The 27,370-nt window shown below is 43.9% G+C and overlaps 1 protein-coding gene across 3 annotated transcripts in view; it reads right to left on the minus strand.

Annotated features, from left to right (window-relative positions):
- Positions 1-27,370, minus strand: part of Tnik (TRAF2 and NCK interacting kinase) — a 406,558-nt gene that overhangs the window by 222,730 nt on the left and 156,458 nt on the right. Inside the window, exon 1 of one of the 3 annotated variants that reach the window (XM_050142096.1) lies at positions 1,408-1,456. The exons of the other annotated variants lie outside the window; for them this stretch is intronic. The gene's annotated coding sequence lies outside the window, so the exon portion shown is untranslated. Of the gene's footprint in view, positions 1-1,407; positions 1,457-27,370 lie in introns of those variants that run through there. 3 annotated transcript variants of the gene reach the window in all.

Raw genomic sequence — 27,370 nt, forward strand, 5'->3', positions numbered from 1 at the left:
GTTATGCTTGTTTTTGCTCTGGGCATGGCTGCTTCCTTTATTGCAGTCGAGTTGAGTGGGTGCGACCAAAACCTCACAGCCTGCAGAAGGTAAACTGTTCACTACCCTTATGGGAAACGTTACAGATTCCTGATATGTAACACAGTCTAAAAAGTACTATCTGTTGTCAAGTTGATTCTCAGAGAGTCAGTTTCCAAGTAACACCCAGCACAGGCTGCCTTCCTTAGGACGCTGTGACACACCTCAGGACTTAGTATCTAATACTGGTTTCTTTGGAGTGTGTCGGTCGGCTCACAGGAGACACATGATGGGAGGTCTGTCTGTCCATGGCAGTTTCCTGGCCATTCATGTAAGAGCCATTCTAAGCCCTTGCATTTCTAAACACTTGGGATTTCCTAAAGATAAAGAAAAAGCATCCTTTACATGTTCACGTCAGAGCGAGTGCTGCCTGGATCTCAGCATGGACACCGTCACCTTAAGGATTCAGCAAATCCAAGCCAAAGACTACCCAGGTGAGAATAAAGACATCCCTCAGACACTTTTAAAAAAACAAAAACAGAAACATCAGCCTGAATGCTGTGTCCTTCATCTTTTTCATCACATCCTTTAAATTTCCTAAAGGTGTCTCTTTAAGTGACTCCATGGGTAAAGGCACCTCCTATGACCTGAGCTTGGAGACCTGTGTTTCCCCTCTAGATCCCACAAGGTACAAGGAGAGAATTGACTCCTACGTTGTCCTCTGACCTCCACATAAACTACCCCATGTACACGAAATAAACACAATTGTCTTAAAAAATAAAAATAGATAGTTAATCTGGATCGTGTTAAACTCGATTTATGGAGAGAACAGATGGGAAGGAAACTGACCAATGATGGGTCAAGAACGCCATTTTTTTAAATAGCCAAGGGCTGGCTCTGCTGAAACTATGTTCAGAGTGAAGGGTGAACACCCCACCACGCCCCTTAGCTCGCCTTCTCTGTGAGAAAGAGATCCTCCAGCAGCATCCCTGACTTTTACTACTTAGAGGAAAGTTTCCAGTAAACATCTAGGGAAAAGGTCCTAGCCCCAACGTGGACAAATCCTGAAAGTGGAATTTCAACCTGGCTTTAAAGAAACCGACTTGAAGCTGTCTGTGAAGATGCTTTCGTAAGAGAGCCTTTCTGTATTTTTAGCTTGTTTTCTCACTTATTTACCGCCAGGTTTTCTGTAGTCACAAACATGACACTCTATGCATTCTTAATGTCTTCCGTGACCGTCCTTAGATGCCAAGAAGGCATCTGGGTTGCTTCTATGTATAGAACTCCTAGATTACAGAATTGGTAGTTTTTGGAGTTTTGGTTAACAGACAGCAATTTGCCCTGTTCCCAACAGCACCCCTCCATGGTATGTGTGATCCCCTGGCTCACCCCAGCTTAGCAGCATCCATTTCCAGTACCATTGTTCTAGTGGCATCAAAGTGGTTCCTGGTCTCTTGAGTGCTTTTCTGGATGCTCTGTCTAAGGCCACTGTTGAGAGCACTTGACATCTGACAACAGCAAGAACAGGGCCTCTCAGAACCGGAATCTCATTTGTTCTAGGCATTCCTCATGCATTGTCTCATTTAGTAAACACAACAACCTCATAAGGGTTTTTAAAATTAACTCTCTAGTTCATAGCTGAGAGAACTGAAGCAATGTGAGATATGAACCTTGTCTAAGCCTACCAAAATAATTAAGGAAAAACTAGGACCCAGATCCAGGCAGTCTGCGTCTACAGTCATTCAAAATCTGTTATATCCTGTCTTACTCACTGTTCCATTGCTATGAAGACATCATGGCCAAGGCAACTCCTAAGAGAAAGCATTTAAACTGGGGCTGGCTTACAGTTAAAGCTTAGCAACGTAGTGGAGAGTGTAATAACAGTGAGGCAGGCATGGAACAAGAGCAGCAGCTAAGAGCTTATTTTCTGGTCTGCAGGCAGGAGTCCAAGAGAAAGAGAAAGCCAAAACCCAATCCCAGTGACACACCTCCTCCAACAAGGCCACACCTCCTAATCCCTCCTAAATAGTTCACCAGGTGGGAACCAAATATTCCAATACTTTAGCCTATGGCAGTGATTCTCATTCAAAGCAACACACCTCACAAGAGACTAATACAACTTGGCCATCACCAAAATACTGTGTTAAAAATTATCTACCTTGAGACTAGACATAATCCCTTCTATTGTTGACCTCAGGAAAGGGCGTGAAATTCCACAGAGGTGAGCTTGCATGACTACAATTAGTTAGGAATGTTTCAGAATCTGTTCTGTCTTCAATCAAAAGCTATGTCTGTTCTTCTCCTCCTGTACATGTGTGTTCATGAATGAGAAGGCATCACTTCCCTGTGTGACACCAATCCACCACGCAGCCCGTATGTGTCGCAGCTAGTCACTGCGGTGGCTGAGTCTCAAGTCCCAAGAGATAAGTGAGCAAGATATACAAAGCCCTGGTTCCACTACTTAGCAGTTGCGGACCCCTGGGTCAGATGTTTAATCTTTGTGAATGTCAGTGTTTTTATCTGTGAAGCTGAAATTAAAAAATCCTCATGACTATTCCTAAAAATCCCCAGGGCGAATGTGAGGGCCTGAGCTAATAGACTCAGAAAAGGGCAGGGCACACAGTAAATCTTTGTCAAACTGAAGTTATTATTTTCAGTTATGTAATGTAGTATTCCCATCTGATGACATCTTAAAAATCAGCATGGTTTATGGTCTAAACTCTTTTCAAATGACTTCCAAAAGCATAATATAAGGAGGTATCCACAGATGAAATTAGACACATTCATCCCTGTAAAGAAAATCAATGTTAATACACAACAGTATAGAAAATTATCCTAACGTCACATCTGTAGACCTTAGGAAAATGTAGATTCTATGAAAAAGAACTAATGCTTCACTATTTTCCACCCAAACATGTCAATTATCAATATGAATGCATATCAAAATACTGATCTCAGTATTAATAATTATAGTTAATGTGTATTTCCACAATAAGCCCTGAGTTAAAATAAGGAAATAGACACCTCTCTAACTCTATGCTGTGGGGGTGCTGTGATGTCACCGTAATGCCCACAGTGGCTCGTCAGAAGAACATCACACCCAAACAGCCAGAAAAGCCATGTGACTGCCATGCCCTGGGGAGCCCGGTAGCATTTTCTGTGCGGTTCATCCGGAAGACCCAAGGCTGGTGAGGAGGAAGAGGGACAGCCATCACGTGGTCTACAGGCCACGGTTCTGACCACATTACACTGCAGATTCTATCAGAAGCTGCTTGGGCTAGTGAAGGGTAAGAGCTTTGCGTGTTCCTCAGACAGATGTGGGTTCAACTCTGGTACTAGTTGGCAGCCACGGACTAATGCGCCAGGCATTTAAACTCTAAGTCTCGGTTTTCTGGTCTGTCTGTGGAGACTTCAGTCATGGTGCTGCTGCGCGGATGAGAGCACCTTGGGTAAGGACAGTGGCTGACATCAACACACCTAGAATCTCATCCAAATCATCTATATTCCCAACGTTAATAAGAGGATTGTACCAAGTATACACTATTTTGTTCTCTCTCATGTACAAACACAGCCTGTAGGCATCTCAGATGGTGCGATTTCTATGGGCCAATGAGACTTCTGGTTGCTGCCAAAGCACAGCAACCTTCTACCCATGATTACCCGACTTCTCCTCTCCCCCACTCACAGATGTATGTGCTGGAGAAGGAGCTGTAGGGCTAGAAGATGGCCTCCAGTCTATAATCAGCATCTTCAATTCCAGTACCGAATAAAACCTTTGGCTAGCATCAAAAGAACATTTTCTGTGAGGCATCAGTCCAAGATCTCTATAACAGAGGTTTACAGAGGGGAGCCAGACCCTGCGTGCATATTTATAGGTCACTGCCTTGGTACACAGCCAAATGGATCTTTGGAACCGAGATCTCCGCCAAAGGAACTATCTGTGGGTTTTCTTAATGGTATCTCAAAACCTTTTAAAATAATAAATAGAAACGAAAAAGAAAAATCGAGGCATTAGAACGGCAACTCGGAACTACCCTCTGAAGCTTGTAAGCCAGTGCTCCTCAGCCCAAGAGAACGAGAGACAGTTTTCGTTTCTGGGAAGACACAGAGAAAAGTCAGAGCATAAAACCCCGTGAGCGAGGGGGCAGAATGGTGACTCTGCATTGCTAGAGACCTAAACTTCAAGCAAACCTGGAGAACTGTTCTTAAGGACACCAACAGAGTGACCTAGGCTGGCTCCTCCACGGCTGGACCTCCCTCATCATATCAAAGTAGCATATAAACAGAGAGACCCCTTTCTCTGGTGCCTTCCTGATAAAAACTAGCAAACCACGAAACACATACACACAATGCTGATGCTCAGAAAATGTGTTCTTTTGCCTGAAGAGATGGCTCAGTTAAGAAAACTTACTGTTCTTGTAGAGAACCCTGATCTATTTCCCAGCACCCGCAGGGCAGCTCACAACCCTATGTAATTCCAGTTCAGAAAATATCACACCCTCTTCTGGCTTCTGAACATACCAGGCATGCATGTGATGTGCACACATACACGTAGACAAAACACTTATTACCTACAGAATAAAAATAAATTAATCTTTAATAAAAATAAATGATCTTTAGTCAGGAAGTGGTAGCGCATGCTTTTAATCCCAGCACTCAGCAGGAGACAGAGGCAGGCCGAGCTCTGTGAGTTCAAGGCCACCATGGCATTACAAAGCAAGTTCCAGGATAGCTAGGGCTGTTACACAGAAAAATCCTATCTCAAAAAACAAAAAGAAAAATATTTTAATAAAACCATTACTTCCTAAATTGCGAAAACAGGGTATTTTTTTCATGATTTACTAAGGCACTGGGATAGTGAAGCTAAGGTTAATTCTAACTCATGAAATGTTAGCAACTGGACAATGTGTCCTTGAATTTCCTGGGATCTGAGACAGCACGGAGTCCCCTGATTGTTCCCAGCAGCCTCGCTGTTTTCCACAGAAAGAGACGTTCCTTCCTTTCTGCTGTTTCACTGAAGAACGGGGGAGACATGGACTTTGTAACTAGCAGAGATGTATGAGAGAACCAGAGCACAGACACTCAGAATCACCTGGGAAAACATAAACACGAGGGCTTCCAAACTGCCTCCATCACAAAATGCCCCGTCTCTCTAAATCCGGGGCTTCTATCTTAAGAATGATCAACTCAGGAAAATAAAAGAACAAAAACAAACAAACAAAAACAGGCTCCTTAAAAGCAGGTCAGCAAGAGGAGGCAAGATTCCAGGCAGATGGAAAGAAACCGCATAGAAAAGTAGATGAGGAGCTGGGGTCCCCAGCATCCCACTGCCAGCTGTACCCCAGCACTAGCGCTGGCTCTCAGAGAGCTGAGTGAAGCCAGGGGAACTCCACCAGGCAGGCAAAGTGGGGCATGAGAAGACTGAGAGCAACTGGGCCCTTCACTTCCATCCTCTGAAGCTTCCCATTGGGGGGCCAAGGAGAGAGCTACAGCACTATCCAAATCAGAATTTGCGGAATTCTGTCCCCATTATGCCTGTTGTCCGGAGGACATGATTGGCTTCATCTGGGAATCTGAGCACGCACTCACCACCTCAGCCACACTCTACTCCTTGCTTCTGAGCTGTGGGGAAGAGCCCCGCCTTAGCAACTCCCACTAGGGAGTCTGATGCACCCCTCAGCTTGAAAGACAACTCAATATTCTACAACAGCACAGTCCTGAGAAACGCGCCTGCAAACACCTGTTAGTCAGCACACAGACAGGTGTCTGAAGAAAGACACCCTCTCCTCTCTTCAAAGATGTTCACACCAAGTAATTTCATTTAACAGTTCTTTGAAATGTCACCTTACGTTTGGGCCTCTGTGATGAAGTCCTCTACTGCACCCAGTCCAAACAACCCTCAGTCATTGCAGCTTCCCCCGTTACACGCTGTTGGAAGACCTGACTTCCATACCTTTTGTAGCAGGTAAGGGAGCCCACAGACCTTCCTCAAGCTCTAGGGAATATGGCCGCTCAGGATTCTGGGAGCAGGTACATAAACCAGTTAAGTCTGGTTTCTTAAAGGGCAGGAGTGGAGGGGTGGAGTGAGATGGGGGTAGGAGTGGAGGACAGAGAAAATACACTTTGAGAGAAACACAAGAAAGCTGCAGAATAGTGGTCCTGAACACACGCCAGGGTAAGAGAAGAAGAGGGCAGAGAAGACCTTAAAACCTTCTTCTCTTGAGATCTAAGAGCATCACAGCCCTGCTATAAAATATTAGGTCTATACTTCATGAATGAAAAATATAGGCAAAGACAGAATGATAGCATGAAATATTCCTTGAATCAATTAAAGGGTATACACTTTACCTTCACATCCTTAATCATAAAATTCAAACAAAGAGTTTATGTATTCATTACTTAGTTATTCTGTGTGTTCATAAAGTGTGTGAGTGTGGACACATACATAGGATGGCACGTGTGTAGAAGCTCGAGAACACCTGTAGGCATTGGTTCTTACCTAGGTTCTGGAATCCCAGCTCACGACATCATACTGGCATAGCGTGTGCTGTTGTCTGTTGAGATGTCTCATCATTATTGAAGCAGGTAGGTTTTTGCTAAGATATTTTTCAGATTTATTTTATATTCATATGTCTGTGTGTAAGCCCATATATGTGCAGGTCCCCATGAAGGCCAGAAGAGGGAATGGGGGCTCTTGGAGTAGGAGTTATAGATAACTGTGGGGGCAGGGAACTGGATGCTGGTCTTCTGACGGAGCATCAAATGCTTTTAACTTCTGAACTCTCTCTCCAATCCTTAATATATGTAGTTGATAACATGCTATTTTTACCCAGGAGAATGACACAGTGACTGAGGTGCCTGAGCAATGCTTAGACCACCAAGGTTGTTAGCAGCCGTTAGCCTGCTTGACTGCAGCTATATTTACTCATAGAGGCTGGAAATATAGGAATGCAGAGGTGATGTGTGGGAGTAGAAGAGATGAACTCTTTTAGGAAAAGAAATGGTTTTAAAGGTTTGCAGCTACGGCATCATGACTGGGCCCCCTTGACACCCAGGGTTGTGGTGCAGTGTAAACGAGCTCATGTGTGCATAGCATGTGTGAATGACAGACACTAGAATAATCACCAGTTACCAAGGAACATGGCTTTCACTTCTAACCTCGTAGCTGTTAATAAAATGACACAGTCTGTTCTTTCATTCCTTGGTAGACAGAAAGGTTCTGTCATAGCAGTTCTGAACCCTGGCTTTGCATTAGAATGTTCTAGAGAGTTTTCTTTTTTTTTTTTTCTTAACTGCCACTTAGTCACAGAACAACTGGATCCTAGTGTCTGGGAGAACGGCCACACAGTAGCTGAGATCTGGTACAGAGCGAGCTCTGAGAAGCAGTATTGCAGGTGTTTCTGTGTTTTATGGAAACTGAGTTGGAGCAAACTGGTTCTGACAGAGAATGGACATTTGAGGGCTGTCCTGATGCATCCTTTAACTTCAAGAGTAGGATGGCATTGCATTGGCCTGTCTTGGCATTCCCGAGAGATATTTGGTGCCCTCTGTGATGACAAAAGAGATACAAACAACTCGGTATTTCCTTGATCTCTTTGGTAGGAAGGGAAAGGAAACACTTCCAGTCATGTAAACTTCTCAACTGCCGTGGGTGCAGGGATGAGGCGTGGGCGACAGGCTGACTAATTGTTCTTAAAACCCTCCTCCCTCTCTTTGTGCTCCATCCACTCCAATAACCTAAAGGGTCCACATTACAGAACTTAGAACACAAACCGTGAATAAGAGGAAAACTTTGAAAAGCTTTTGCCTGCTCCATGACATCCCGTGCAGACTTGGCGTGACAGAGGGTAGTCAGCAGTCCCTGGAAGAAGCCTCAGGCTTCTCCCGCTTCACAGTGTAAACCACCCTTCTGCTCTCTACGAAGGCAAGAATCTATACTTCATTGAAATGTGTAGTTTCAGAGAGAAAGCAATTGCTTGCCATTTGTCTTGCATCCATTGATATCACCCGATTGCAAAGATAAATCAGAGTCATGTAAGTCCTTCCCCTGCACATTCATGTGGAGATGCAGGTTACAATTTTATCACATGCGTTCAGATGCTCGTGTTGTTGCTGCTAGTGGCATCATCCACGTGGTGATGAGTGAAGTCTGAATAATTGGCGCACATCATAGCCTTGCTCTCATACTTTCGTATGCCTAGGGCAGGGGATGCAGCCGAGTGCTGGAGCACCCACCTAGCGTTTGGAATCCCTGGGTTCCAGCCCCAGCCAAGTATAAACAGCTACGGTGGTCCTTACCTTCAATCCCAGCACTGAGGGATTGTAGACAGGGGGTTCAAAAGGTTAAAGTCATCCTTGGCTACCAAGCAAGTTTGAGGATATCCTTGTAAACATGAGACCTTGTAGCAAGGAAGAAACAAACAAACAGAGGAATCCATACCTATTTTATAAACAATATCTTGGTGGAATTGTTTTCAAGAATATGCAGAAGCAGAAAGCAGTCTTCCCCACAGCCCACAGGACAGTTGGGACAATACTGGCTCTCAAATGCTGTTCAAAACCTTTTTAATTTCATATTCCATCTCAAGGCCTGAGCATAGTTTCCCTCTTTGTGTAGAAATGTTGCAACTTTGTTAGGTTAAAATAGGATATTAAATCCTATTACCCATGATCCTTTTCAAATACATTATAACTCTAATTCAATATGTCTAGAACATGGCCTTAGATCCACCCAATCAATTACTTTTCCCATTGTTCTTTGGTTTATTTCAGACTCTAGAATAGGAATTTGTAATGCCACCCATGCCGAAAAGAACTAAAATCCAGCAGGCTTCTTGGCCTTGGTGATTGTAACATGGAGTGCCATCTTTAACTTAGAATAATTGCATTGATCTCCCCTAAAAATGGATGCTATGCCATGTTTTAATTATGGCTCAGAACCTGACTAGGGATTGTTTCATATTACATGATAATATAGCTTTTAGAAGATTTCGCCTTTTGACTCTAATCATATAACAAGCAGCAGGTCAAATGGGGCCTGGAATTAGTGTGAGGTTCGGTCACTGTCCTAACACTCCTTTGCAAGATCAAAGTCACTCTATTTCTTCCTTTATGCATCGTCTCCTGTCCAGGTTCATTAATAGTTCTTATGGAAACTTTTCCCAAGACGGGGCAGCAACTCAAATTATAATGTGCGCATTTTCATCTACAGCACCTCTGAGGAGCCACAAGTCGAGAGACATAAAAGGAACCCTCAGACAGACCTGATAAGGGAACAGTGAGAGACTAAAATGTGCTGGCGTGTGCAGCCAAAGCGAAGTTAAGATACAGGGTTCTGAGCTGACTTCCCGAGGTTCTGCCTCTGAAGTGTACGTTAGGTCCTCTCGACTTTAAAAACCTGTGAAAAGACAAGCTGAGATCAACGCTCTTAAATTCCTCCCCATCTTTGCAGGGCGGTGGTGCTGGAGTCTGACATGACGGTACACAACTACAATACCAGCATTTAGGAAACTGAGGCAGGAAAATCATAAGTTTGGGGCCAGACTGGGCTATAGTAAGTTTGTACCAGCTTAACCTAAAGAGGTAGGATTTTGCCTTGTAAGGGGGTGGGATGGGTGGAAGAAGGAAGGAAGGTGGAAGAAAGGGGAAAAATCCAAGGAATAAACTTGGGAATGTGGCTTCAATAAGGTCTTAAAAAACTCTCCATCTTACCAGTTAAAATGTTTGGCCCCCGGCAAACGTCACTGTTCCTGCCATGACATTCTAGACGCGGCTGGCTGCTGAGATTATGTTCATATCCTCTCACTAGCCTGACTTTGCCAGGAGCCAGTTCAGTTCTGAAACACTTCAAAATGATGCCTTTGCCATTAATCTCTAGAGGAGAGACTCAAATTTAAAGTGTAAGGGAAGGCCTCAGTTTTTGAGAAGTAGCTTCATACCCAGTGCCTTCAACATTCACTTGAGCCCAAGCTAATTCTTCTGCGTGGTGGAAAATAACCACCCATGCTGGCACGAGCTGTCAGACCGTGGGCTGATGCTCTCAAGACAAAAGCAGAGAAGGATGGGGCAAGAGCTTCTCTCTCACTGGGCTTTGCAAAGGCGTGCACTGCCTTCACCATTTATACTGGATCCTGCATTCTGGAGCAATTTGCTGTGCTGCTGGTGCGCAGGAGATATATATGGATGAATGACAATTACGAAGGAAGTGTTAACGTTTAAATTTGACAAACTTTGAAAAGGAAAAGGCATAACACATGGGAAGGGATTCAAATCTAAGCAAACCTGGATTTGAGTCCCTCACCATCATTTAGCTACCTTGCTACCTGGCTGTTTTTCTCATTGGTACTGCCTGAGTATTAAGTGGTACACAGTGTGTATGGGGCCTGTCAGCACTGACTCATACTCTACCTGAGAAGTCCTGTGACTATTATGAATCAAATACAATTTTACTCTGAAGACTTAGACTCTATGTGTCCACTTCTATTATTATCTAGTAGACCCCCCCCCCCCCGAAGTGATCTCTGGCTTCTAGTGTTCAGAGGTTTATAAATACAAAAAGACAGTCTCTACCAAACACACCGCTAAGTATTTTTCTTCATCTGAAACCTCCAAACCCTCATCTTCATCCCTATTGGAGGAAACACACTATAAACATGAAACCTAGGCAAGACGGGAAAACAGCGCTAGCAACGTCCGGGAGGCATTGTGAAACCTGTCAACTCAGTAAAAACATCAAGAGATGTGAGAAGGCAGGACCATTTCCACGGCAAACTCCAAGGACCAAACACCCACCCTCATCCAGCCCGTGCCACGAACACGCGGATTTGCTTTCATTTCTGCTTTATGCAGTGCCTGAGACTGGACCCAGGACCTCAAACATGCTAGGCAAGCCCTCAATGCCTGAGCCTTACCTCAGTCCAGTTCTTACTCTCCTTTCTCCTCTGTTCTCAAAGGGATTGTCTCTAGATTTAGATTTTCAGCATGACACAACATGGTTTTTCTCCCCTTATCTACCTTTAGACAGACTTTGTTCTGGCCTTCATAACTTCCCAAGGGAAGTCCACGACCATCTCAGGTCAGTTCCCTTCAGTAGAAGATGCTGTTGCTCCTTCTCTTCCGGAGGTTTTCTCTTTGTCTTTAGGTTTTGGCAACTTAACTATCATGTGCTTCCACGTGGTTTTGCCTGTTTGCATTTCATTCAACATTATCAGTCTACAGATGTATGTACTTCATGAAGTTTGCAAAATTTTTATCCTAATTTCAAAACTATTTTCCTCTCCATTGTTCCCTTTCTCCATTCCCTCTGAAAAGTGAAATATACATCAGAACTTAACTATGTTCTTAAGACTCTGTCCATTTTTCCAGAATCCCTTCCTGTTTTACATGAGAGATAAATTTATTTCTCAATAGAGATCCTGAATCTTCTTCCTGAATTCTCTTCCTACTTCTAGTATTCTACAATTTAAATTTAGTTCTTCATATTCCAAGTACAAATTTTCTAGTTAAAAATTCTCCTTTTTTTCTTTTCCTTTTCTTTTTTGTTTCTTTGTTTGGTTTTTGAGGCAGGGTTTCTCTCTACAATAGCCTTGGATGCCTGAAACTCACCAGGCTGCCCTCTCAAACTCATAGAGATCTGCCCGCCTCTGAGTGTGAGGATCCAAGGTGTTCAACACCACTGCATAGCTAGAAATACTCCTTTCTTCTAACATTTTCTATTTTCCTACCCAAATCTTCCATGTTTCCATACATTTGCACAAGAATTTTTTTTAACTCATTTATGCTAGTTCTTTGAGAGCCATTGGTTGATAATTTTACCACTTAGAAGAAGTAAGTTTGTATTTTTATCTTTTCTTGATAATTGGTCATAGTTTTGCAGAGTTTTTAAAGTAAAGTTATTGTAGATTATATTCTGAACATGGTGAGAATTGTTGACCAGGTTGGCCTCGAATTCATAGAGGTTCATTTGCCTCTGCTTCCCGAGTGCTAGGACTGAAGGCAATGTCATCCTAGTTTACTGTAAACAACAGGTCAGATCTGTGCTGCTTACTTTTCTGTTGTTCTGATAAAACCCCATGACCAAAGCAACTCACTGCAGAGTTCATTTCGGCTTACAGATCCAGAGGAACATATAGCCCACTATGATGGCAGGCACGAACAGGAAACTGAAGAGCAAGCAGCAACTGCACACAGGAGCTGAGAGAGCAACAGGAACCTTCAAAAGCCATGCCCTTGTGACGGCCTTCCTCTAGTGATGCTGAACCTCCGAAAGGGTCTCTAAGTTCCTCTAACAGGACGGAGCCTCACTCAAGCCACAAGAGTACCTGGTCCAGTCCTTTGACTCTATCTAGTCCACACACCCTCCGGGTACCACCAAAGACAAGTAATTGCAAATCTACAGACATAGAATTCCTTTATTCAGCTTTCTCCCTTTCTGATACTATCTCCTTTATTTATAGATGGATGGATAATAGACTTTGTATACACGAAGAGTCAAATTTCCAGTGCTAAACTACAAGTTGCCATCGTTGTGAGTTTACAGAAGACTTGCTTTACCCCCTCTAACAGAGACGACATCTCCCTTCACCTCCTGCAGCAGACAAACATCTCTGTGACGCATTTCAGCTCAGTTTCGTTCTTAGTTACTGCCAGGGAGTCCCGATTCCCAAGTCCGGAGATCATAGCACTGATAAAAAACAGACAGCTTCAGATGGCCTAGACACCGCATTAAACAGCACCGAATCACAAGTATTTTCAACTCTTCTGATTCTGTCAAGGAATAAATCTCAGCTTGGTGCTAATATGCCTTTAACACCTTTCTAATAGTGCCTAATTTTCTCCCTTTCTACAGCAGCGCGCATCTGAGGAACTTCAGGCGGTAATATCTAGATGGAGAGGAATAACATTATTGGCTTCCAGCTACTTTTAGTTGCCGTCTGTTTACGATGTTACGGCTTTCCATTCATGGTAAAGGTATAGTTTGCTTTCTTTTAAAAGAATTACAGAAAGTGAAGTATTTAATGCTAAGTGACAATATAGGTAGAATGTAGATAAGAATAGTGAAAATGTTATAGTATCATAGATAGTTCTAGCTACTGGAATTAATATATGTTCTTCTCAGCCCAAATCTCAGTACCATAACAACAGAATTTATTTCCTTCTCTTGAAAACCCTTAGAGCACAGTTTGGACATCTACAGGCTTCAAGAAGGTCCCGGTGTTCATTCGGGAAGTAAACACGGCAAGGCTTTCTCCAGCACGGCTAAGATAACTGCGCATGTGTGAGCAGGAGACACAGAGAAGGGGAGTGAACAGTAGATGGGACCGAGAGGGGGTGCAGGAGAAACGTCATCCTTTTCTTTCTTTCTGGTTTGCCTCCAAGCCTCTGAGATCAGGCTTCTACCACAGAAACGGAAGGCCTAGCCAGGCATCCCTCAGACATACTGTCTTGGTTAGGATTTCTATTACTGTGATGAAATACCAGGGCCAAGAAGCAAGCTGGAGAGGAAAGGGCTTATGTGGCTTGTATTTCCACAGCGCTGTTCATCAGCAAAGGAACTCAGGTCAGGGACTCAAACAGGGCAGGCACCAGGAAGCAGAGGCTGATGCAGAGGCCATGGAGGGGTGCTGCTTATTGGCTTGCTCATCATGGCTTCCCCAGCCTGCTCTCTTATAGAACCCAGGACCACCTGTCCAAGAGTGACATGACGACATGACCCCTACACACAATAGACTGAGCCCTCCCCATCCATCACTAATTAAGAAAATGTCCTAGAGGTATGTGTGCAGCCCCATCTTGTGGAGGCATTTTCTTAACTGAGGTTCCCTCCTTTCAGATGACTTTAGCTTACATCAAGTTGACAGAAAACTAGCCAGCACAATGCTCTGTCCCTCTCAGTCCCCCTACCCCCGGCCCCATTATCCAGGGTCCGGCTACAAGCTACCCATATATCCTGGTGCCTCTCTACTCAAACCATCCGGGCAGCTTCATAATGACAATCTCATCCTGCCTCTCACTTCCACCAAACCTTGCTCTGTGAATTCAATTAGCTCCTTGAAATAGTGTGTGTGTGTGTGTGTGTGTGTGTGTGTGTGTGTGTGTGTGTGTGTGAATGTTAGTTGAAAGATCTCCCTTCCTTCCCTCAGGGACATTAGGAATCTCTTATATAGGGACTTTAAGTTGTGCTGTTGTTTTGAACATGGCTTGGCCAGAGGGGGCCACCGATGTCCGGGAGGGTGTCCCTCTATGAGGGTGAGGTTTGTATGAGCATGGCCATTGCACCAATCCACACCCAGTATATTTGCCCATGTCCCCTCCCCATCTAGGAGAGGGAGAGCCAGCTCTTTAAAAGTGGAATGCCCCCTGACCTGGTCTCCACAGGTCACAGAACGCTAGCACAGAGTCTTAGCACCACAGAAAGACTTAAATGAATTCAGAATATTATCCATACCACCATGACACGAGCAGGCACTTAAATCATTCTGTATTAATGTTTTTAAGAAGCATAATTTTAAGCAGCCTAAACCAGCAGGTGTCAACTTTTTAGTTGTTTCCAAACACTGTAACGTGAGGTGATTCTTCGCACTCTGTCAGAGCAGATTGGAAGAAACAACCAACCCCACGACTTCAGCCTCCACTCAGCTGTGACCTGAGCTTGACCCCACTATTTTAAGCTCCTATGAACTGCTGGTAGGGCGTGTGCAGATTTAATTTCTATAAATATGTTTGGGAGAGAGGCAGCTTTTGCAACACGCTGGTGTCTCAAGATGTCATACTAGAAGCAATGACCTCTGCAAACAGACACCCTCGGTCTTTTGAAAAGTATCTGCAGCTTCTGGATTTCAAGGAAAGGGAAACTCTTGGGAAGGGCTTGTAATCTTTCTGGCTACAGGAGTATTGAGTCCAATAGCATTTTCATAACCTTCTCTAGTACCAGGTCCCATGTCCACATGAGTGGACTCTGGGACCTGACTGCAGAGTCTTGGTTTTCTACTTGATTTGCTCCTACCGACAAAGCAAGGAGCTTAAGACTGGATTCCAAGCTCTCTGGCCAGCACACAAAGGGGGCGGTGACAGCCGCTGAGGGAAGTTGGTTAACGTAAGACGAATGTTGAGAACTGGCTGAGCATAAGTCAGATCAATGCATTCCTTCAGGCTAACTTGAACTTTTTCATAATGAATCCCTAAAGTAAGTGGGGTTTTCAAGCCTTCTTCACAGGACAACTTTCTTCTCTATGACAGAAAATTTGTTGGCAATTCTTGTTTATCACAACGTGGAACAATTTCCTTTAGGTTTGCCTGTCTGCTTATGTTAACGGCACACAGTAAGGCCTTACTTCTCTTTGCTTCTATCTTCAGCTCCTCAAACCTAGTGAGAAATCGAGTTTCTGATGTGTACTGGATTGCTCATTTTCTTCACCTCTCCCTTTCCATGTGTATGCAGCGTGAAAGCAGACTTGGCTGGGGGGGGGGGGAAGGGGGGCTGTGCGTGCATGTGATAGCCTGTGCTCATGTGTGTGCGTGTGGTGGCCTGAAGCTGATGTCGCCAGGCCTCTTCCTCAGTAGCTCTTGAGTTTATGTCTGAGACAGGGTGTGCAGTTTTCCTTCTGTTGGTGTGATGAAAGAGCGACCCAAACCAGCCTGGGCTGGGGGAGAAGGGGTAATTCATGTTACCGTTCTTCTAGAGAAGTGCAGCAGGGACTCAAGGCAGGAGCTTGAAGCAAAGGCCAAGAAGGAGTGCAATAGATTACCTGCTGGTAACTGACCTCAGGACTTCAAGTGAGGTACAGATTGGGAGAAGGTAGTTTTAAAAGCCTTCCCTTAAATAATCTATTTTAATCAGAGTCCAATAAATTATTGGCATATCTTTTATTACTAGATGATTTCAAAAAATTCAAAAATTATCTGTGTCCATGTCTTTGGAAAAAAATTAAACTTTAAAAATAATTTTATTACTCTGGGTCTTTGTCTTTGTCTGTCTGTCGAGTAGACCTAGACCTGTTATTTTAAGGCATTCTAAATGTAAAAAGAAGAAAAAGAAATCAATTTGGGTTTATGCTAAAAATTTAATAATCATACCAAAGTAAAGGTCAAAAATATATTTAAAGCTAGCTAGTGTTATCATCAGAGTCGGAGAAAGTGCATGATGACAGTTCTAATTGCTGCATTCTCTTGTTTTGTACTTCAGACAAGCAGCAATTACATCTCCGGGAGAGTTACACTTTCGCACCTGTAATCTTGACACTGACGGTTCCTCCAACTACACAGGGGTTTGCACCCGATGAATCTAGAGCTTTCAGAACAGTATGTGCCTGATGGCTTGAGATGAGCTTCAACTACTATTTGTTCTCCAGTCGGTGTGAACAAGTGCAGCCAGAGCTGGTGGTCCAGGCCCACAGTCTCACATGCAGGAGACCAGGGCAGGAGGATTGCTAAGTTCTCCAGCTCAGAGACAGCCTGGACAACTTAATGAGTCTGTCTCTCAAAACAAACGGGCTGGGGTGGCTGGAGACATAGCTTAGAGACACAGTATTTGTCCAGCATGAACCAGACTAATTACCAGAACCATAAACAAAACAGAAAACAAGGACAGAAAGATTTGCCTCACCTCTGTCACAATCTTGTTGACTGAGCTTTCTGTCCTGCCCAGTTCCTGCAGTCTTTAAGTCCCAATGAAATCACATAGAGGTCTACATTAGTTATAAACCGATTGGCCTAGTATCTCTGACTTCTTATTAACTCTTATAACTTATTTTAGCCCATTATTCATGTCTGTGTTAGCCACATGGCCAGGTACTTTATCCAGCAAGGCATTCTCATCTTGCTTCTTCTGTGACTGGGTCATGACTGTAGACTGCGCTTCCCTCTTCCCAGCATTCTCTTTGCCCCACCTCTACTTCCTGCCTGGTCACCCTGCCTATACTTCCTGCCTGGCTACTGGCCAATCAGCATTTATTTAAAATATAAGTGACAGGGTACAGACAGGAAAGATAAACAAAACAGAAAACAAGTAAAGAAAGAGTTTCCAGACCTCTGTCAAAATCTCTCCTGGTTAAATTGGTTTCTGAGTAGTGCTACATGGACCGTCTGTGACTGTTGTCATCCGCAACCTCACCTGCCCTTCCGTGTCTTGCCTTTCGATGAGTTTCAACCTCTGTATCTCCAACTCTTTGTACCCTTTCTTGACAGATCCTAGGAAATTCTTTTGTAAAATGTGACATATTCACCAAGACAACTTTCTGAGGTCAGTTCTCACTCAGGGTCAGAGAGATGGTTCAACTGGTAAACGTGCCTGCTGTCAAGCCTGAAAAGCTGAGTTTGAACCCCAGGACCCATGTGCTACATAGAAAGAACTGACAACCACAAGTTGTTCTCAGTCCTCCTATGCATGTTTCATGGGTCATGGCATGTTTATGGAACTCATAGAGCAATGCTTGGCTGTCTTTTCTTGTCACGGTCCATGAAAGAGACCATAAGATGGTTCAGTTCCTGTTAGTTTTCTGGCTGATTGTTTGAGGTCCAGGCCTACCCTAAACTCTTGCTGGATATGTATGGTGCAAAGGAAACCAACCCTTGAATGGGAAGTCACCAAAAGGCAGCGATATTTGCTCCTGCTGAACATCTAGCATATTCTGAAAAAATCAGGGTTAAGGTTAGCTATCTGAAGCTTAACCCTTCCAATCCCCAACTACTAGATTCACATAAGTCCAGATGCTTTGTTTCTAGAAACTTCCTTCTATGTCTATGAAGAGAGAGGTAATATGCAGGGAATTGATCTCTCTTGGCACCTTGGATATTTCCATATGGATCATGCAGTTTAACTGCCAACATCCCATTTGGGGCATGGGAAGATGTCACGAAACTTTTCCTAAAATGAAAGGATAGAACCAGACTGTGGTGGGCAGACTTTTCCACCCACCTTTCTCTTTTCAATGGTGCATCCTGAGCCCCATTCCCTTAAGGGCACAGCTCCAGGCTTCTTGTCTATAAAACTATCCACCTATATCTCTATCTCTGCATTGGCCACCTGTCACCTGGTCTTGCATTTCTGTCACTATGTGTGAGACATGGGAGTCCGAGAGCTGATGCCATGTTGACAGGCTCTTCTTGCCTGTGCAAAGGATACATGCCTGAATTCTCCTGGGTTCATTATTGCCTTGCTGGCCAAAGTTCTGACAATGGAGACAGCTAGCAATGAAGATGCCCTACAATCCCCTCATTGATGCTTAGGGACTGACTGACCACTTGGTACAGGAAAAAAGAGACTTAGAAATACATTTGGTTGTTCAGCTTCAGAGGACCTAGTACTGAGCTGTGCTCCTGACACAGAAAGGACGAAATGGGACTGAAGCAGGGCTGGGGATTTCTAATCTGAAGGGAATCAAGTTCTAATCAATTCCTTTATTAAGACTTTCATACAAGCCAGTCGGTCTCCAGTCTCCAACCACAACTTTAACATTCTGAAAGACCAGCCCCAGGTTAGCAAATACTGGGGGCTCCAACTATGAAGGACCCATTTCTAACACTTGGTAGAACCATCTACAGAAGTCTGAAATATACCAAGTAGTGACCATAGCCTTTCGCATAATCTATAGAGGAACACACCTGTCTTGCATTTTATATCTTTGCTAAACCAATGAGTTAGAAGCACAAATACCCATGATGAATAATTTTCTCCAAGTTAAACAAACAACATGGTGCTGTTTAGTTTACCAAATATTAATAAACATGTATGCAAATATAAATTGTATATAAATGTGTTTGTTAACTACTGGAATTGTGTGAAAAAGAGGGTTTACACAGACAAATGAGATTCTATCTTTAAACACAAACCAAGAGCTTTCTGAGATGCTCAGTGTCTCCGGCTTGAAAATGGTCTTGTTGCTATAATAAAATACCCAGGTTAAAACATCTTAGGAGAGAAAGAAATGGCTTATTGGACTTATAATCCCAGATTACATTCCATCATGGCATTGGAGTCACAGTGGCAGGGGAATCAAAGCAGCAAGGCACAGCGCATCCACAATCAAGAGCAGAAAGAAATGCATGCAGGCCCGCTTGCTTGCTTTCCCTGCTACACAGTTCAGAACCACCAATGCCAGCCCTGCCTAGGGTACATTGCTGCCCACAGTGGACTGCGTCTTCCCACATTGATTAGCAATCAAGACAGCCTCCCACAGACAGGCTCACGGGCAAATCTGATCTAGACATTTCCTTGATTAAGACTCCTTTCCCAGGTGACTCTAGACTGTGTCGAGGTGACAGTAAAAACCTGACCCTGCAGCTCTGTCCCGTGACTCTGGATCTGAGCCAATTTATAGGTCATTTTATGAATTTATTGGACTTGTCAAGTGGAACAACAGCTCACATTCTTCTTCTCTGGCAATTACACAGCATCCCACGTGTGGATGGAGGGTGGTGGCTTCCACAGCATCCCACGTGTACGTAGACAGTGGTGGCTTCCACAGCATCCCATGTGCACATGGACAGTGGTGGCTTCCACAGCATCCCATGTGCACATGGACAGTGGTGGCTTCCATAGCATCCCATGTGCACATGGAGGGTGGTGGCTTCCACAGCATCCCACATGTACACGGAGGGTGGTGGCTTCCACAGCATCCCACATGTACACGGAGGGTGGTGGCTTACACAGCATCCCACATGTACACGGAGGGTGGTGGCTTACACAGCATCCCACGTGTGCATGGAGGGTGGTGGCTTCCACAGCATCCATGTGTATGTAGACAGTGGTGGCTTCACAGCATCCATGTGTATGTGGACAGCATCCCATGTGTGCATGGAGGGTGGTGACATGGTTTTGCTCCCTTCAGGCCTAAATATTCTCACTGGGAGTAAAAGCTGCCAGGACACAGTTTGATGGCTGTATAAAAAAAGATTTTCTCAGAAAGAGGAGGAGAGAAACACACCACATCCGGCATTACTTCTGGGAAGAAGAATGACATTGCTCGTGTTTGGAATATGTTGCTTTAAGGACTGAGAGAAGAAAACCTGTGGTTGCAATATAAATGATGACGAGGGAAGAAATGCTGCATGCTGGCAAAACCTCGGTGCACATTAATGAAGCACTCAAACCATCAGCCCATTCCTGGGAAAGAGCCGCGTGCTCTGAGCAGAAACTGCTAGAGCTAATTAAAACAAAATTGTGAAGCATTCATTTTATTATTCTCACAACCACAATGTTTACCCAGGCCCTTCTCTGCTCCAAGCATGATACAGATAGAAATAGCACAAAGATGACTAGATGCATGTTTGGGCAGCTGGCATCCTGGTGCTATTTCCGCCCTGGAACACCGTGTTCATGCGCTCCCTTGCTTCCTGTAGTAACCGGTGCTATTAACATGAAAGGCTTGGTTTCCAAAATTACCAAAATAATAATAAACAAGGTAAAGGGTCTCAAAAGACATTGAAATCATGGATCCAACAATTACAGATGAAGAAAATCCTATGGTTCTTAAAAAATTATTCCACAGATTACATCATTTTCTTTAAAGGGGAAGGATACAACTCAGTCAGTAAAGAGCTTGCCTTGTGAGCATAAGACATGAGTTCAATCCCAGAACCGAGTGTTTAAGAAGTGCTGCGTATAATAGCACACATCGGTATCCATGTATTACATTTGTAATCCCAATGCTAGCAAGGTGGAGACAGGTGGATCTTCTGGCGATTGATAAGCTTAGGCTATTTGGTGAGCTTCTGGTTCAGTGAGAGACCCTATCTCAAAACAACAACAGTAACAACAACAACAATAAACTTCCCCAAAACCCCAAAAGAAACAAACAACAACAGAAAGAGGCCTCAAGGTACTTCCTCAGCTCTAAACAAACAACTATAAGCAACTGAAGAAAGCTGAGAGAAGGGAGTTGGTCCTCCCCAGGGAAAAGCAAGCAACTGATTTTCCCAGTCCAAACAATTAGTCCTAAAACATGCATGCAAATAACATTACACGGACTGAGCAGGATACATTAATTATTCAAGAACATATGTGTATCCATCTACACATATGTGTGCAGGAACACTGAAAAAAGAGGCTACCAATTTGAAGTAGTGTGGGAAGGGGCATATGGAAAGGTTTGATAGGAGGGAAGGGTGAAATGTTCTAATTAAAATACATCAAAGTAAACACACACACAAAAGAAATGGCAGCCAGTACCTGAGGATGACACCTGAGAGTGCTTTCTAGCCTTCATGTCGTGTGCACCTGTACACGTGCACTCATGAGCACACATGAGTGTGTGAACACACACAAGATACACACACTAATTTTTAATGGAAAAGGAGAAATACACATGGTGGAGAAACATGGGCTGGTAGCACTTTACTGGGAAATTAAACTATTTGCTACCAGAATGGAGCAGGAAGAATGCTTTCTGGTTCCTGATGTAAAGAGTCCAGTGTTGGGCACGCCACCCCACCACGTGATCCTCTGCAGGGTAAGCCCCACCTACGTGATCCTCTGCAGAAAAGAATGAATGAATACAGTCAAGAGGAAGTGAGCTGACAGACCCAGACTCCAGACTGCGCTATGATGAGCGGAACAAATGACCCAGACTATCCACCAACACCACGAACTCTTACACAAGACAGAAATAGAGGGGACATATCTAAATTGAAAACAACCAACCAAACAGAAGAATCAAAGGCAATGCGTACATACAGATGAAAGCTTGTCGTTTTGGAGATAATCACTTGAATTGCTAGAAAAATCTCAATATGAACTGCGTGTCAGTGGTATGTCATGGTGATGTCCAGTACCCTGGTGCTTCATGATATCATGATGGTGAAACACAAGTTTCTGCTTGTCAATGAGTAGGGTGAAGGATATAGGGGTAAAGACACATGATACTGGCAACTTCTTTTCAAATGACTCAAAAAAAGTGTTTCAACTCTTTTGGAGGAGAAACAGCTGAGCAGCAATGTGTTCACGAGAGGCCAATGCAGCAGGGAGAGATACAGGAGCGTAAAGTACTCCTCCACAACTCCTCTGCTTAAATTGTAACTTTACATTAGAACACAAGTTAGGGAAGCTTACAAGAAAAAACATGGCTGTTGCCTCAGTTGGCTAATGACAGCTGAGGACAAGAGAAGACAGCCATGTCCAGGAGCCACCAGGCTGAAGCCAGCACTGTTGCTTCAGAAGGTTTTCTGGATGACAGAGGGAAAAGGGACTTCCCCCAAATGACAGAACTGTCCAGAAAGTGTACTCGGAGTTTACAAAAGTTCAAGACGCTGCTTCCAGAGAGCTTCCTCTGTTTGCAATGTTAGAGACGTAGGCTAGAACCCTGTACCGATGAGCGTTTTCCCTATACAGACCAATGAGACACAGCCCTAAGACCATGTCTGCTAAGATGCTCAGTGCATGAGTTCCTGAAGAGACATGACACAGCTCTAGGACACACGGATGCCTGCACCCACATTCCCGTGCATGGTTGTGAATGAACCCCAATTCTAAGGGGGACCAGGGATGATTAGATATCAAAACTGTGAATTTGCTGCTCGTAAATTCTGGTAAAAGTCCACATTTTAACAAACACATCATATGGATTTTTGTTTGTTTGTTTGGTTGTTTGCTTGGTTGCTTGGTTTCTTGGGACAGGCTTTCATTGTATAGCCCTGGCTTTCCTGAAACTCACTTTTAGACCAGGTTGTCCTGATGCTCAGAGATCCACCTGCCTCTGCCTCAGCCTCCTGAGTGCTGGGATTAAAGGTGTGCACTACCATTGCTTGGCTCCATCATACAGTTAAAAGCAAAATCACAAGTTCTTTGTAAATAACCTTTTGGTATTGAAAGAGAAAAGAATCAAGATGTTTATATATATGAAGTAATAAGAATTCCAAGCCCAGGCCCACCCTCCTTCTCTGCCCTTTGCACCTACAGAAAACTCTTCAAGGGAGTGTCCCCATTACAGAGAAGCGTCTTCACCCCCACCACCTGCTTAACCTTCACACCAGCCTCTCTCACATCACCTGGTCCTTGCACCATCAAAGGCCTTTCCAGCTGCGCCTGCGCAGAATCAGAGGCATACTACAAAGTGCTCACAGTCTGTTTCCAGCTGCGCCTGCGCAGAATCAGAGGCATACTACAAAGTGCTCACAGGCTGTTTCCAGCTGCGCCTGCGCAGAATCAGAGGCATACTACAAAGTGTCCACAGGCTGTCTGATAATGACATGGAAATGAAATGGAAGAAAGGCAGAGGTGCTGACAGAAGCCAAGGCAAAATCCATAAAGTAAAAGAAAATAACTTTCTGTTTGTATCACATGACTCAAAGGCCACTGTGAAAGCCAAGTAAGATCAAAATAACTCCCCTCATTGTTTATTGCTCAGTTGTGGTGCAAAGTAATTCAGTAGTTACACTAGGAAAATGTTGGCTCAGGAAGCCACCACGCCATCCTTTGAAACTGGGCAAGGAACACCACCCTTCACCCCCAAATTCCAGATTCTATGCAACCCCTGTACATGGTACCAACCACATAGATAAATTATCTGAGTTATTTACTATAGTTATCTTACTATAACTTTTGTTGGACGTTGTGAGATATATAGAAATACACAGAGATAGTCAAGTATCTGATACCAGTATTGACTGTTGGGCATAAGTCAAAGTATAAATCCTATTTTCTCCAAGTGTCTAAAATACAAAAGAAAGCATAACATTTCAAAATATTCAGATCACATAACCAAATGCTCCCCTTTCCTGTAAGAATGTGTGACATCACAGGGCTTAACCTTCAAATACACAAATTACACCTGGACACGTATTTTTCAGCTCACATTTTCCTCCTCATATATCTGTCAAATGCGCAGTCGCACAATTGCAACAGCTCTCTGAAAGCTAGTGTGTATGAGCAAATGCTCTGTGTCACTTTACCTGAACATTGGGTGTCATAAGAGAAGACATTGCCAGTGGACTCGGGACTCATTCTCAGAAGGAAGGCAACACCTTCCTTGCAATGATGGGGAGTTAGGAAGACAGCCTATGGCAAGGAGCAGCTTCCAGTGCGTACACTGGATATATGCAGACAGCTGGAAACGAAGCCGATTACTGGGGTCACACATCAGTTGAGGATGGTTCTATATGGAAGGTGGACAAGCTGCACTATGTGGAGACAGAGGAGAGATGGGGGAAAGGTTCACTGCCTGTGACGTCTTCAGGCATGGGACATGATTCCAGCTTGAGAACTGAGTAATATCAGAAGATGCCTGCTGCTCTGTTGACAGGTGTCGATGACATCAATGCTTGACAATATCATCAGAGGATTCCAGAAGATGAAGCTAAGAAGGATGGGGCCATAGGTAAGCTCTAAGTGAGAAAGAGTCTCGAGAATAATGTTAATGAATAGCCAGTTCCCGGCAGAGGTAACACAGTGAGCAGAAGAAGCAGCTGGCTGTAAAGCACTGGTTACAGAGCACACATTATTCAACAGCCATCCTTTCTCCTCAGTCACACCATAAAGGAAAAGGCCACATGAGGTGGACAGGACAGCTGAAAACCTGAGACATTCTTTGCCCATTAAAAAGGATGCTCGGTTTGGAAATCTGTTGTGTTTGGAATGCTGCAGCTCTAAGATCATAGGTCTGCAAGTGTGGAGAAGCAAGAACAAGAAAACACATAGACGCCAGCAGACTTCTGGTGCTGGACGACCTGGCTTGTCACTTGGTTGAAAGTAGGAGAACTAAGCAACTCACATGAGAAACCTTTAAAGATCTGGACTCCTTCTAAATAATTAACCCCCCCCCCACCAAAACCACCACCAACAAAACATTTAGATGCCAAGTGTCTCATCCAAATGGATTTTCAATAAAAAGTGAAATGTAAAGACCTAAAGCCACAGGAAATTGGGAAGAGAAACAACTTCCAGGGGAAATATGCTCCCAGAGGTCAGAGCGAAGGCGATGCCCAGCAATACCCACTGGACTTTCCCTGAATAAGGCTAGTGCGCTCTGCTGTCCTGGTGGTGGGCTGGCTCAGCCAACAATGATGGGAACTGGCTAGTCCAATTTGGTAGAAGTCAGCCCAAAGAACAGATTCAGCAGCAGGCTTCATGTTTTAAGGAGGCTTCTCCAGTGTGAGTCTTTAGGGAAAATATTCAAAGATATTTATGGCCACTGTCAGAGGTTGAATTTAAACAAGACGGTTGTGGGGCTGGGGAGACAGCTCAGAGTGAAGGATGCTTGCTGCTCTTGCAGAAGACACCAGCACTAGCCTGTGGCTCAGAACCCTCTGTAACCAGACAGAATGAACTGATACTCTCTTCTGCCCCCCACAGGCACCAGGCACACAAACAGATGCATAGACATGCATGCAGGCTAAAAATTCAAACATAAAAACTAATTATTTTTAAAAGAAAGACAGAAGGCACAGTCGTCGCAAAAGAACTAGGACCGTATTTAAATCAGCCCTCCACAGTTTCTGAGACTAATTTGCATTTCATTTTTTTTCTATGAAATGTATTGGGGAGGGGCTAATGAGAACAAGAGGCTAATATCTGAGCATATTCTGTTGTCCTTTTGATAGGCTTTGCACTACTGCTCTGTGAGCAGAGCTATGAAAGCCATAAGTCACGGTAGGCTTGTCATCATATTCGCCCTAGCCAAGCCAATCAGGAGCTTGGGGAAACACCTCTTACGTGTGTCTCAGTTTGGAGGCTGCACACATCCCATGTCTGGCTACTATGGAAGGCCAAAGGCCAGAAGATCCTACCACAGTTTGATTAAAATACTTTCCCTCTCCATTTGACTCTGCTCTAACCTCGAATGTGCAAAACTGGTTACAAAACGACAGAAATGGGCTGTTTCTGTGGCTGTGTTTCTTCTCTCTGCGCTCCTGCAGTAACAGATCCAGGGCAGAAGCATCTGTGAAATTCAGCCTTGTTTATTTTTAACCGAGTGGCGTTGCCATTCATCCTTGAGAGAGGAGTGACAGCTTCTTAAAGGACAGAATCGGCATGACCTCCCTCCCTTCCCCAATCTTGAACATAAGCCACTCGAATTGCTCTCAGAGATGCCTGAGGTCCTCTGAGTCTCCTGGGATCTTCTTATATATTAATACGATGACATCAGCATGCTATTTCCACCCTTGCCCCCACAGTTGTTCAATGGAGTGTGCCAGAGGCTGCACGCCATGAGATGATGTCATGGCTGCAGCTAAAGGGCAGTGGATTTGTGTATTAGGATTCTTATGCTTTAAAAAATTCTTCACTGTATTTAATAAAAATCCTATTTATTGGCAATACAATAAAATGCTGGTAGGTGGTCCATACAAACAAAATTTTCTTACAGTCTTCAATGCTAGTAAGAATATAAAGGGTACCTGCCGACAAGGTTGCTCAGTGGTTAGGGTGCTCAGTGCCCAGCCAGACAACCTGAGATCAGTCTCTGGGACCTATGTGGTGGCAAGAGAGAAGTTTCTCCTATAAGTTGTCCCACAGCCTCCACACATGAAATGGGGTATGCATGGGTTCATGTGTGTGTATTCACACACCCAGAATTCCATGCACACAGTCAATAAACTATAATAAGATATAAAGAGGATTGTCAGTATTTTATAAGGAGTAGAGGGGTTTTCCTAAGGTAGACCTTCGGCCAGACATGGTAGTTCATGCCTGTAATTTAGACACTCGTGATGTTAAGGCAGGAGGAGTGAGGTCAATGCCAGCCTAGACTACAAAAGCCTTGTATCAAAAGCAGGGGCAATCATGAGTGGAAAAAATAAGAATTTTTGCAGGGAAATTTCTCAGCTCCTTTTCTTGCTCCACATCCTTGTTAAGCAATCTCTTACTAAATATTCATTTATTATTTCAATGAAGTTTTATTTGCAACCATCATAATATCCCCCAGAGTGTAGTAAAGCTCACCAGCACTATTCCCATGTGGCTACAGTGAGTAGAAGGCAGATGACATACCCTTCAGAAGGAGTTCCACAGCCTGTCTTATCAGTGTTTCTCTTGCTGTGAGGAGACACCAGGGTCACAGCAACTCTTATATAGGAAAAACAACCTACAGAATGGGAAAAGATCTTCACCAACCCCACATCAGACAGAAAGCTGATTTCTAAACTATACAAAGAACTCAAGAAACTGGTCATCAAAAGAACAAATAATCCAATTTAAAAAAATGGGGTACAGACCTAAACAGAGAATTCTCAAAAGAGAAATCTAAAATGAATGAAAGATACTAAAGGAAATGTTCAACATCCTTAGTCATCAGAGAAATGCAAATCAAAACAACTCTGAGATTCCGTCTTACACCTGTAAGAATGGCCAAGATCAAAAACACTGATGACAACTTATGCTGGTGAGGATGTAGAGTAAAGGGAACACTCCTGCATTGCTGGTGGG

Source organism: Alexandromys fortis, unplaced genomic scaffold (assembly GCF_014885135.2).
Source record: "Alexandromys fortis isolate MF-2015 unplaced genomic scaffold, M_Fortis_MF-2015_v1.1 scaffold_41, whole genome shotgun sequence".
Classification (NCBI taxonomy): Eukaryota; Metazoa; Chordata; class Mammalia; order Rodentia; family Cricetidae; genus Alexandromys; species Alexandromys fortis.